We start from the raw sequence: 11,189 nt of genomic DNA, 5'->3' as shown, positions 1-11,189 counted from the left end.
ATAATTATATAATATATCAATATAAATTATATAATATATAAATAAATATTACATACAATACTGTATAATGATGCATATATGAAGAACCATTTAACCATTGAAAAGGTCCCTAGAATTGTCGTGGTTCTAAAACAAAACTTTTTCAGGGCACAGTCCTTGATAGCGTACAGTGCAGATCACATCTATGCTGTATTGCTGCACTTCTAACATAGGTGTAGAGAATAAACTTTGAGTTATATACAGTATATAAACAGTCTATAGACATATACACTGTATATACACTGTGAACGAAACCACACTAGAAGGAGGATATTGAAAGTAAAGTAAATCCTCCTGGTAAAAAGACAAACATTAATAAAAGCACTGTTTTTTTGTCCTGAATTAACCTTAAAACCCTAAAGCTACGAAGCATGTTGTCACATAAATGCGATGTGTTGTCTGTAATCGCTGAGCTGAGCGGGTTTAGATTAAAGACAGATCAGACTATGGTGCATTTATATTTAAGAGCTAAAATGCAAGTGGAATTGCCAGTCTCCTCAATTTACAACAACAACAACTTAAGATTTTTTGTATCCAAGATTAAAGATAAAGGTCTCCTCGGTAGCAGAAAAATATATAAAAAAAATGCTCCAACATGAAACCCCTACAACACGATGTTTTCCTAAAATCATGCTGATTAAAGCTCTAAGGCCACGTCGAGCCCACTCACAAACATGCGATTAGAGTTAGAACTGCAAAACCATCCTCCAGCCTAAGGCAACATTATAATTAACTAGAGCTCTAAATGCATCTCTGATTAGGAAGAGATGATCCATCTTCCAAAATTGTCAAATGCATAAACAAATACACACAAAAACATGTTTTTATACTTTGTTGGGATCTGAGATCACATTTTCATGATGGATGGACCAATAGAAATGCTCAAAAATGACTTGGAGTAACCTATTGCTCCGATACCATACATAGAAGTCTAAGCTAAGCTACATCTATGTGTCGGTATGTACCAATAATATACATATGTAACCACCTATATGAAATTAGAATATGCCCCATATGTATAATAATAATAATAATAATAATAATAATAATAATGCAATTATATTAATATATCACCTAAAATATCATGTCACCCATATGTATTATGTGGCACAGATGTGCAAATGCACACACAAAGCTCGTCTAGTCCCTGTAGAGAAGAAGTACTGCCAACAGAATAGGACTCTCTGGAGCAGATCAATATCATGAAGCTATTGGCACCATGCTGCCTAATAGTGCCAGGCGTGGGCTAGTAGAGGGGTATAAAGCCCCCCCCCAGCATTGAGCTATGGAGCAGTGGAAGAACTGTGTTCTCCGAAATGACGGATGAGGATGAAAATTGTGGATGAGGTGGGTTACTGATCATCTAACATTGTGACCTCACTAAAGCTCTTGTCAGTGAGTGCTATCAAATCCTCACAGCAATGCTCATCCTCCATAATGTAGTAGAATATCTTCTTTGCTGGTCAGTAGGGACAGTTACTCCAGCAAAAACAGGAGAAACTCTTGTTAATGCCCTTGATTTCAGAAGAAACAATTAATAAGAAGATTTATATGTGTATACGAATATGGAAGTATGTGACAATAATGGCCAATTTATATATGTATTATATGTGTAAGTATACCTAGTAATATATATATATATATATATATATATATATATATATATATATATATATATATATATATATATATATATATATATATACACACACACACACACACACACACACACAGCTACACTTTTCAAAGGAAATGGGCAAAAAGAAATTCCAGCAGTTTACTCCTCATATTGCTCTCTCACCTTCAAAACACCCAAACCACGTCTCCTCCACTGAGTGTGTGTTATCAGAGTCACTCGACACACACCACCCCCACCCCCCTGTCCCATCACACACACACCTAATCCACAGCTTTAGCTCCACCGTCTATCCAGCAAATTATGAGCTTTTTACCAATCCCCCCTCAGGCTGTAGCAACCGGCATCTACACCCCACCCCCTCATACCAAACCCCCCACCACCCGATACCCCAAATCAACCCCAAACCCACTTCCTTCATGAACACTGAGCTAGACTTCTGTTCATAAATGTGGAATCACATCCATATATAATCAGATGAGAATGAATTAATTTAATTGAATAATAATAATAATTATTATTATTATTAATAACAATAATAATAATAATAAAATTAATAATAATAATAATAATAATATTAATACTAATATTCAATGTTTAATAATACTGTTTTAATAATATCTGCATTTTAAGGTGCTGGAATTGTGTTTTATTCAACATTTCTTGTAATTTGAAGAAAATTAACATAATAAGTAATATATAAATGATTAATATTAGCATAGTAATTAGTCTATTTATGAAAAAATTATCCATCTTTAGGTAAAAGTGTGTATTTGCTTTTAAATCTTTCAGAATAGTCGGTTCCACTGAGATGAAACCACAGGTTTTGTCCTGTTTGTCAGTTTGTCTAATGGATGCATGTAGATGCAGGTACATATAGACCAGGTGTGTCTGTAAGAAGGCGGGGCTTAAGTAGATATATGTTTAGAGCTGTAAAAATAAGCTCACAGAATGTCAAAGCAAATGATGGCGTGAGTAAACGAACCAGAACGGACACCAAGGGCTCAGTTCAACACCTTTATTGATTCTCAAGGAAAGAGTAATAATGGCAAGCCCAGAGTGAGAGGAGGACACAGGGGACATGGGGATGGAGTGAGACAGCACCCGGTAGACTCACGGAGGGGGACAGAGCCAGGATCAGGACTGTGCAGGACAGTGGACAGCGCAGCCAGCAGCAGCCACCATTGACCACAGCCTTGGTTTGATCTGCCCATGCAGCCCCAAGGTCCTCGCTACTCAGTCTCCATGAAGAATTAGGTGGAAGCCACTTTGGCTTGGTATTTCTATGAAGACGTGGTTGACTTGGAGAGTGAATTTAGGTGTTACTGATCAGGAGCATCCAGCCGGAGGTGCACCTTGATCCTGCACCCTTTCCACATGCCATGTGGTCACTGTCCCAACAAACTGTGAGGAATCGCTCTACAGGGCCTGGCCATTCCTGGATGGCTGGCTTACATTACATTACATTTAAGGTGTTTAGCAGACGCTCTTCTCCAGAGTGACTTACAAAAGTGCTTTGCTATTTACTCAAGAAGAACCTCAGCTAGTTTGAATAGACTAAAATTCAAAGATCCTCTAATCTTAGACTCTACTAAACACAAGCCAGTATGGAGACCATAATACTCTTCTCTTCGCCTGAGTACTCTCGAAAGAGGAGGGTCTTCAGTCTGGGTTTGAGGACAGCAAGCGTTGGACTCCCAGGGGACACCCAGGGGAAGTTCATTCCACCACTTCGGTGCAGGACAGAAAAAAGTCTGGACGCTCGTCTTCCGTGGATCTTGAAGGATGGCGGGTCGAGCCGAGCCGTACTTGAAGCTGGAAGGGCTCTCTGTGCAGATCGGCTTTTGACCATCGCCATCAAGTACGGAGGGGCTGGCTGGTCCAGTCTTGGCTTTGTAGACCAGAGTCAGGGGTCTGAATCTGATGACCTGGGCAGCAGCTACAGGAAGCCAGTGAAGAGAGAATGCAGTAGTGGAGTGACATGGTTGAACTTGGCTGAGGCGTTGAAGATGACACATGCCGCTGTGTTTGGGATAAGACCAGCCAGAAAAGAGCTGCAGTAGTCAAGTCTTGAAGTGACGAGAGACTGAACGGGCACCTGGGCGGCTTGCTGCCTGGGCCAGAGCTGGTCCACATTGCACTGATGTGAAATCCTGTCCATTTTACACAATTTAGAAATCCTTTTTACCCTCAGAATGGACCCTAACCTGAAGGCCCTAGCTCTAACAGTCATGGTGGGCTTGTAAACATATAGTAACGCACTGTTTTGCAGGCCTGCCTGTGAGGTTTGCTTTGTGTTTAGTCTGCAGGGCATCCGCCTCTTTGTTTCCGGAGAAATGGAACAACGGAAGCAGAAAGATCTCTGACAGATCCCCGGCATTAAAGCCTAGCGAGCAGAGAAATTAAGGTCAAACAGTGCTCGTGCGGCTGTGACAGATTAAGGTGGTCCTAAACAGCTCATAACTCACAGCTGTCTGGCCGGAGCGGGACGGCTCGGTGACGGAGCGATTGCGCTATCTTTCATCGAGGACGTGGCTGAGGCGTCACCAGAGGAACGGGGTGTTTATTTTTATCTAGAAACTGGACGAGAAGACTTTAAAGGTTTCGAATGAAAAAGGAACTAACGCAGAGCGAAGGAGAGAAAAGACAGTCCATCTAACGGCCTGTGATGTTCCCCTATAGGCAGAAGAAAGATGATCATTAGAGTTTATGCTGTGCTTACATCCAACAGGGTGAGAGAGAGAGAAAGAGAGAGAGAAAAGAGAGAGAGAGAGTGAGAGTGTGTAAAAGAGAGAGAGAGATTTTGATTCAATTCAAACACTGAACATCATCTTAAACCAAAACCTAATAACGCATGAAAGGGAAATGACATTTGTGTTTGTGAGACATTTAATGTATCTATTAATACAAATCCTGTTGGTGTAAAAAAGTGTTTGCCTCCTTCCTCTTAGTACCTGATTAGAGGCAGGATGCAAGTGCGAGTCATCTTTATTAAATCCAACCAAATCAAAGCTCTGATCCATCGGCTTGCAAATGCCTGTGCTGGCCAGCATCACACTGAAGCAATGTGAGGAGGGAGCTTTGGCTGCTGATGGCTGCCACCGTAACCTGAGATTCGATTAATCAGTTAATACGAGGAACTCTGGTCCACTCCTCCTTGCAGAACTGCTTTAGCTCAGTCACGTTTAGTAGACCTTTAACCATTACATTTGAGCATTTCTGAGTATTTCCCTTGCTGTGTACCCTGCACTGGTTCCCTGTAGCAGTCTGCATCAAATATAACACCCTGGCGCTGGCCTACAATGTCAAAAATGGTCCAGCTCATCCATACCTGATAACAATGGTCAAAACCATTGTACCAAGAGCCTTTAGTCAAGCTTTAGGTATGAGCACCATGGTGCCAAGCTCTCATGGTGCATGGAAGACGAGCATCCAGACTATTTGCTATCCTGGAACTCCTCCTGAGTGCCTGAATGGCAGAATTACTTGCTATTGTCAAAGGTCCACTGAAGACCCACTACTTAATAGAGCGCTTATTGCTGGTACCACCAAATTAAGCAATCAGGAGAGAAGGGCCTTGGTAAGAGAGGCCCAAGAACAAGACCAAGAACCCAATGGTAACTCCAAAGAGCTCCAAAGATCCTGTGTGCAGAGAGGAGAACTTTTAGGATGTCATCCATCACTGCAGTTCTCCACCAAACTGGGTTTTAAGCCCGAGTGACCAGACAGAAGCCTCTCCTCAGCAAAAGACACATGAAAGCACCTAAAGGACGCTCAGACTGTGAGAAACAACATTCTCTGGTCTGAACTTTTCTCAGTTCTAAGCGTCATGTCTGGAGGAAACCAGGCCCTGCTCATCACCTGCCCAGTACCATGCCCATATTCTTAATGAAAACCTGACCCAGAATGCTGGGACCACAGACTGGACTGAAGATTCACCTTCCAACAAGACTATGACCCTAAGCATACAGCCAATACAACACACGTGGCTCAGGGACAACTCTGTGAATGTCCTTGAGTGGCCCAGCCAGAGCCCTGACTTGATCCCCATTTGAACATCTCTGAAGAGACATGAAATTGGCTGTCCACCAACATTCCCCATCCAACTTGACAGAGCTTGAGAGGATCTGCAGAGAAGAAAAGCAGAAAATCCCCAAATCCAGGTGTGCAAACCTTGTGGCATCATACCCGAGAACACAGGAGGCTGTAATCGCTGCCAAAGGTGCTTCAACTAAGCACTGAGTAAAGCGTCTGAATACTTATGTCAATGCAATATTTTAGTTTTCAGTTTCTGTGATTTGCAAACATTACTAAAATTCTGCTTTTACTTTCTCATTATAGGGTGTTGAGAGCAAAATTATAGGGGGGACCTTTTATTTTATCACAAGGCCACAACATAAAACATGAATGCATTGTGTATATAGCACAGAATTTCAGTTTCAGGCCTGCCACACTGAAAACCTTCTCTCTAAAAGTGCCCACAGTAAGTGGGTAGGTGTCAGAGGACAAGAGGGAACGTGGAGGTGAATACCTGTGAAGGAAATCAGAAAGGTAAGAATGTGCCAGACCATGCAGGGACTTAAAAAACAACATTTTCCACTGCATACGGATGTGGACAGGGAGCAAGTAGAAGTATTTGAGAGTGGGAGTTCTATGTTCCTGTGGTCTGGTGTGTGGTAGAACCCTAGCAGCTGTGCTCTGGACTGGAAGCCCAAATCTGAAGAGGACAGCATTGGAAAATTCAAGCGTATGTGATAAAAAAAATAATAAAAAAAACATTGCTAAGGGTCTCGGCTACAGAACAGGGAAGGAAAGAATGCAGGCTATGATGGAAATATGCTGTTATGGTTTTAATGATATCAACTATACCGAGATTCCTTACCTGGGCGGGAATAGACAGGGCGGAGTACTTAATTTGCTTCAGGGTAGCAAATCATCATTTAATTTCAGTCTTAGGCAAGTCTTTATATCAGCCAAGCAGTTGCTCAGGGCAGCAGGTGGGAGTCTATGTGGGGGTATTTAGATTTACATATCAAAGCTCACTCCTGCAATAAACCAATGGAAATCAGGATTTTAAGGAGCTGCTGTTGCCTAGTTTTGCGTTACCTATTGAAAGGTAGCCCCAAATTGTAGAGCAACCATTCAGGACTCTCAGGTCTTTCCAGGTAAAGAGGTAAAGAAAACCAATTTTCGATTCAAATCAATCTTTATTGAATTTGAATTTAAATCGATCTGTATAAGCCCGAGATTGATCTTTAAAATTAGCATACAACCACCCTTTGTGTTGCAAGTTTGCATAAGTCGACAGAGAGAGTCATCCTTACCTGTGATAGCTAAAGCAATGGATTCGTACCTCACTATATCCACGACTAATGGAGACTCATGTCTAATGTTTTACAGACAAGGGCAATTGAATCCAGTCCCACGGCCAGTAATCTGTCTGATCTACAGTCCGAAGCCATACAAGAGTTAGATTTTGCGAACAAAGGTCCAGCTATTATGACAGACCACGCTGTGAATATGACCCTACTGTGAAATTGCACATCTAATGTTTTGGCCACGCACTCAATTTAGCCTCACAGGCAGCTCTCAAAAGTCCACCTGTTGTGCGTTTGCTTGGCTGAGTAAGCCACATTGCATCATTATTTCATCGTAGCACTACGGCAAGACACAACCTCAAAGAGTTTAAATAAACTCTGTATTTGCTTTTTTACTTCTATTATTTATATTGTGTATATAGTGGTAATTTATTTACGTTTTTGCATCTGAGTGTCTTGCTATCCCTTTGCTGCTGTGACACTGAGAATTTCCCCACTGTGGGACTAATAAAGAATTATCTTATCTTATATTATTTACAACATTAGTTCAACTCGGACTCAAACCCCAGGAACTGGACATAGAATTTATACTCCCAAGACTCAATATTCACAACCCAGACTCTCAAGTTTTGACCTAGACTTACACCTCAGAGACTTAAGACTTGACCCAGACTTGCACCCCAGAGACTTGGGATTGGACGTAGACTCGCATCCCAGTCTCAAGACTATACCCAGACTCTCACCCCAGATACACAAGGTTGGACAGAGACTCATACTCCAGAAACTCAAGACTTGATTCACATCCTGGACACTCAAGAATCGCCTTGGACTCGCACCACAGACTTGAGGCTTGATCTAAACTCACAACCCAAGAACTAAAGACTATACCCAGACTCTCACCCCAGATACACAAGTTTGGACAGAGACTCATACCCCAGAAACTCAAGACTTGACTCACATCCTGGACACTCAATATTCGCCTTCGACTCACACCATAGACTCTCTGAAAATCTCTTCATATTCAAACAAAATATATTGTAACTGAATTATCCCTAAATGAATCGATATAGAATTAAATCGAATCGAATCGGACATAGAATTGAATCGTAACCTTGTGAATTAAAATTGAGTCGTTCCGGGAAATCAGAAACAGTGGGTTGTGGGTTCGATACCCTCCTCTCTAAGAAAGAGATATCCCATCTATGCAGTGAACACACACAGTGGACAGTGAGCACACATGCCCATAACAGTGGGCAGCCATTGCTGCAGCACCCGGTGAGCAGAGTGGATGAGAGGCCTTGCTCAAGGGCTCAACAGTGACAGATTGCCGAGCCCGGGTATCAAACCCACAACCCTGTCATCAATAGCCCGGAGCTCTAACCACCGCTGAGCCACCACTGCCCCACAACTGAAGCATCTGCTGGTAAAGGTTTTATTCATACAGGCAATTTGATCCGAGTTGAGTTATAGGCCTATACCTGCCTATGAGTCTGCAGTGGAATTCAACAGAGATCATAAACGAAGCTTTATCAAATCTAGCATCAGCTTTTAAGCAAAGAGCTTGTGTGTTAATGATTAATGCCAAGTTAAGACACTCTGAGTTCTGTTTTCTTCAAACTTTAAGCCATTTCATGCTATTAAATACTCAGTTTGCTGAAGTTTGTTTGTGTTTAAGAATGTATGATTTTTTTGTTATTTAAAATGTAGAGGAGTTTGGCTTTGTCTTCTTTTCCATATTTTTAAAACTTTGCAGGATTTTTGGTGTGTTTGTTGTATGTAATTGATGAATTAAATAAATAAACAAATCAATAATTGAATAAAGTAGTTCATATTTGGAATTGTGTGTTGATGCAAAGCATTGGTTTCTGCAGTGCCATTCTGCCTGGAATCCTATTCTTGTCCAGACTTATTTTCTTATGGTTTAGTCATGAACACTGACCTCCACTGAGGAAAGAGTAACCTGCAATTCTTTAGACGTTGTTTTAGGTTTCCTGAACTCCATGGTCTCGAGACTCAGATGTGTACCTCAGAGACTTGACCTAGACCCATTCCTGTAGAGACTCAAGACCTGGCCAAGATACTCAAAATTCAACTCGGACTTAAACCCACACTACCACACCAGAGACCCAGTATTTACACTGGAACAGATTCGCACTGTAGAAACTGAAGATTCTCTGAACTGAACACACTCAAGATTCAACTCGGACTCGAACCCTAGAGACTTGACACAGAATTTATACTCCAAGAGTCAACATTCACAACCCAGACTCTCAAGTTTGGACCTAGACTTACACCTCAGAGACTTAAGACTTGACCCAGACTTGCACCCCAGAGACTTGGGATTGGATCTAGACTCGCATCCCAGTCTCAAGACTATACCCAGACTTTCACCCCAGATACACAAGGTTAGACAGAGACTCATACTGCAGATACTCAAGACCTAATCCAGAATTGCACCCCAGAAACACAAGACTTGACTCACATCCTGGACACTCATGAATCGCCTTGGACTCGCCTTCTCGTAAAAGTAGTTCGGCGTAAGGCCAGCGTCAGGCTTAAACCTCAGAGACTCTCGCCTCAGACTCGAAATTCACTACTCAACTAATAGGAAATGACAGTTTTTACAATAAAGGATCGAATAAATAACAGAATTAGCCATAGCCTTTGTCCCTAGTTGGGTCTTACAGTAGCTGATGCTAAAAGCGTGACCCATGACTGTATATAACATCGTCCACAGTTAAATAATTACACACATTACTCACTGACAAGAACATTAGTCACTGTGCCACTCATGTCCTACTGGACAATGCATTTATTTGGACTCATTTGGCTTTCTATGACAGCGCCTAATTGCTGAGACCCCTTTGGTGAATATTATGGTCAAAGTTCATGCTTGCGGGAATTGCGCAGTTTGACCGCAACAGTGGAGAGGAACCGGGCGACTCTGTTGAGCTGAGTGGACATGATGGATGACCTGTTTCTTCTCTGTATAGTGCGATTGCGAAACCTTTTATTAATCCTACTGTCCTCCTCAATGTCCACCATTAATTATCCTGATAAGAAAACACTGGCGTATAGAGGGACAGTCCTGAAGGACACCTTTCCCCCTCATTCCCTCTCACTCTTCCTTTATCTTTAACTCCCTCTCTCTGTTTCCTACTTCCTCTCTTTTCCCCTTCTCTTTCTCCAGTGCGGATTTTTGGAGTGTTTCTGTAGGGTGTATGGAGGTGTCGGAGTGTGTAGGTTTATTAACACCAAGCTGTTTGAGATCCTGACTCGCCAGCTTGGCATGAAGCTGGAGTGCATGGCAAGTGTGGAGGTGTGCTCTTTGGGGAAATGCTGTGGAACCAACATTGTCTCTGCTTTGCGAATGAATCACGCTGTTGTGATGTTCCTCGCTATCGTAGCAAAGACATGTTATTTGGTTCAGAAAGGAATTGTGTATCCTCAGTAAACCCCCCCCCCCAGGAAGTAGACATCTTGTGTAATGTCCTCATTAGGACAATTCTCTTCAGCTGTAAATTGCCCTTGGTTAAGCACTTTCTGTCATTCAGGAGGCTGGTTTACACATGCTTGTAAGAGTGGGCAGACATTGCTGCAGCACCAGGGGAGCAGACAGGGTGAAGGGTCTTGCTCAAGGACCCAACAGTGGCAGCTTGCAGAGCATCGAACCCACAACCCTGTCATTAATAGCCTGGAGCTCTAACCACCACTGCCCTTTAAAGGAGGCACACCATTCCTGGAGGTACTGCAATACCAGATGGATGCGTGGAGCAGAAGGAGCAAGCTCCTCTTCCTATATACAGTCTATATAGTGTCATATAGTCCTCATGTAGAGCACGTAGCAGATATTGAACTGATAAGAACAGATACTACACTTGATCTTAGCCAAAATGCAGAGAAGCAGAGTTGGATAGAGCTGGTGGATTTTATGGTCAGAGTTGGTGGCTTTAAAGCATTGTGGGTAAGAACAACAACATAGGCTAGGGTTTGATTCCTGGCTTGTGAAGCCCACCAGTCTACACCAATAACTCGGTACGTTCTGCAACCTCGATTAGAGCATCAGACAAATGCTGTAAATATCTAAAAATAATTTCACTGCCCATGATTTGCTCAACAATCTATCTATCTGTCCATCCATCCATCCACCTGTCCATCCATCCATCCATCCATCCACCTGTCTCTCTATCTACCTG

The 11,189-nt window shown here is 42.3% G+C and overlaps 1 non-coding gene across 1 annotated transcript; it reads right to left on the bottom strand.

Annotated features, from left to right (window-relative positions):
* Positions 1 to 10,716: 10,716 nt before the first annotated feature.
* On the bottom strand, positions 10,717 to 10,901 carry LOC140534956 (U2 spliceosomal RNA). The gene has a single exon (XR_011977498.1). It is a non-coding gene; the product is annotated as a U2 spliceosomal RNA (small nuclear RNA).
* Between the last annotated feature and the right edge of the window lie 288 nt (positions 10,902 to 11,189).

The sequence above is a fragment of the Salminus brasiliensis genome, chromosome 14 (genome assembly GCF_030463535.1).
Source record: "Salminus brasiliensis chromosome 14, fSalBra1.hap2, whole genome shotgun sequence".
Lineage (NCBI taxonomy): Eukaryota > Metazoa > Chordata > Actinopteri > Characiformes > Bryconidae > Salminus > Salminus brasiliensis.
This window is presented reverse-complemented; position numbering and strand designations above follow the sequence as displayed.